Source organism: Arachis hypogaea, chromosome 6 (assembly GCF_003086295.3).
Source record: "Arachis hypogaea cultivar Tifrunner chromosome 6, arahy.Tifrunner.gnm2.J5K5, whole genome shotgun sequence".
NCBI lineage: Eukaryota > Viridiplantae > Streptophyta > Magnoliopsida > Fabales > Fabaceae > Arachis > Arachis hypogaea.
In genome coordinates this window covers 100,150,629-100,153,261 of record NC_092041.1, presented here as the reverse complement: position 1 = coordinate 100,153,261, position 2,633 = coordinate 100,150,629, and the positions used below count along the sequence as shown (strand labels likewise).

The following is a 2,633-nucleotide window of genomic DNA, read 5'->3' as shown; positions in this document are numbered from 1 at the left end:
AATTAGTTATCAAATCACTTCGGTTACTAGTTTACTAGTTTACTAGTTCAATCAATTCAATTGTAGTTCAACTAGAATAACTATTAAATAAGCTTAATTATTTTGTCAGTTCCTATGATTTTATTAATTTTTCAATTAAGTCTCTATACTTTTTTTTCTTTTCAATTGAGTCCCTATACCATATCAAATTTTATAATGAAGTTCTTATTAACAGTAAAAGTTCATAAAAGAAATCATGTAATATGAAATTTCTAATTTGCCCATACCCTCCACATTCATTTGACCTCAGTAGATGAGAGATGGCGACACTGCTGTCGTTGGAGTAGCAGTAACAACATCATCAAGGCCCAAACTTCCGCTATGAATACATGAAACTGATACTTATTATTTGAGATCAACAAGAAAAGTTCCCAAAATCTGAATTGAAAACCCTTAGTATCATGAAAAACAAAAATCCAAATCAAACAAACTAATGATAACAACATTCTCAGTCAACTCCAATACTTACAATAATAAATAATCCAATGTTAAATTTTCCAAATTAACTGGTTCTAACGCACTGAGAGTAACGACCTTTCTTCAAGTAACGTCTGATCCATCCAACGAGAAATTAGAGACCGACGTTGATAATAGCTCCTTTTTTCACTTTTTCGAGGAGACTGTCCATGGAGGCAAGTTTACGGAGCAAAGAATGAGTTTTTTTGGGTGCAAAGAGAGCGATGATGATGTTAGTGGTGGAAGAGAATGTGTGTTGGGTTTGGATTTATTGAGACTCGGATAGGGGTCAAGGTGACTACAAGGATATGCAACTCCACGAATGGATTTTGGACGTTGGATTCTCTTTTATCAATGGTTATGGTTATTGCTACTGGTGCTGTCCGAATTGACGTAGTTGCTATTGTTACTGGCATAGTTCGGTTATCCATCACCATCGTAGCCTCGACTTCACCACAGTGGTGTCACCTTCCTCCACTATCGCCTTCTCTCACAGCCTCCATCCCCTTATTCTCTCTTTCTTTTAACCAATTACTTTACTGATGAAGATGAAGGGTAAAGTTGTAAAAAGATAATGATAATATAATTACTTAAATAAATATATTTTCAAAGTTAATTTTAATTGGAATATGACTTAGCATATTCTATTAATTCGAACATTTTTGTCACAATAGGAATTTAATTATAAACAAAGTTACAAGAACCGGATTGGTCATTAAATCGGTTGAGTGACTGATTCAATAATTTAATGGTCCAACCGAAATCAAACCGTAGTTGAACCAGTTTAATTAAATATAGTATTATAATAAAAACATTTCAAGAAAAAACAATAGGTCCATAAAATGTATTTAGAAATATGAAAGTACCAAACAGAAATCAGTGTTAACAAATCATACTTCATTTACAATTCCCATTAAAACTTAATAAAATGTAGGCTCATCTCTCATGTATGATGATGGCCTTTGAGTACTATGTAATTGTAAAACTATTTTCACAGCTATGATTGAGTGACATCCCATATTCATCTAACTAAAGGTATGAGCAAGTAATCTGCATAAAAGAACCGCAACAACAAACAACACATCATGTTCCACCTTTGTCTTGTGCTTTCAACAATGCTTAAAATGATTTTGTTAAAAATTCAAAATTTGAAAAAGGTTTTATTCAAAAGATATGATTTTGAACAATTATGCAAAATAAACTCCACAACCACAAAGAATAAACCAAAGGCAGCTAAAATTACCTTCCAGATAAATATGTTCCACCTCAACAACGGCAACAACTACCTAGAGAAGAAGCACTGAAGAAGCATTGAAGATTGAAAAATAAATCAATAAAATTTTAAAAATAAAACTAATGAAGCACTGAAGTAAGCAAGCAGTAAGCAGTGGCCAGTGAGGGAGGAGTCGAGGTGTGCTTACTGTTGAGGTGAGTAACGGCAAGATGACTAAAGAGGCGAGCCACAAGATGAGCGACGTGCAACGGTGAGGTGAGACGCGAGCGACAACGATGGTGGAGGGCTGGAGGTGTGATTTTGGCGTTTTGCTGATGGTTGGGGTTAGTAGGTTAGACAAATTAGGGTTGAGATTTTGGGAGAGAGAAAGGAGAGGGCGATTCTCCATGCCATCTGCCAGTTTTGTTTTTTTTTTTTTTTTGGAATCAAAACGACACAATTTTGATTATGGATAGCAAACTGGCACTTTGAAAAATCAGAACAGTTCATCCAGTTTGCGATTAACCACCTGTTTGACCAGTTTTTTCACTGGTTTTTTATAGAACAATTTTAGAAGTCAATTGGGCCGGCTAGATGACCGATTTTTGGATCTGGTCGAACCATCCAGTCCGGTCCGATTTTCAGAACCTTGATCATAAAATTTGATATGTTATAGAGACCCAATTGAAAAAAAAATACAAGGACCTAATTAAAAATTCAATTAAACTATAGAGACTAGTGAAGTAATTAAACTAAATAAATACACTAAAATTACAATCTAACATAAACTTTAAAATGTCATTCAAATTAAAATTACTAGATCAACTATAGTATTATAATTTTATCCAAATACAAACTAAAAAATCAAATAACAAAAGAAACAACCAAACATGAAATGTTAATATTAAAGTTTGTCATCAATCAT

The 2,633-nt window shown here is 33.5% G+C and overlaps 1 long non-coding RNA gene across 1 annotated transcript; it reads right to left on the bottom strand.

Annotated features, from left to right (window-relative positions):
- Window positions 1-353: 353 nt before the first annotated feature.
- Window positions 354-2,247, bottom strand: LOC140173499 (uncharacterized). The gene is made up of 3 exons (XR_011862532.1): window positions 1,917-2,247; window positions 1,739-1,795; window positions 354-1,034 (listed from the first exon to the last, which is right to left on the bottom strand). It is a non-coding gene; the product is annotated as an uncharacterized lncRNA (long non-coding RNA).
- Window positions 2,248-2,633: the final 386 nt, after the last annotated feature.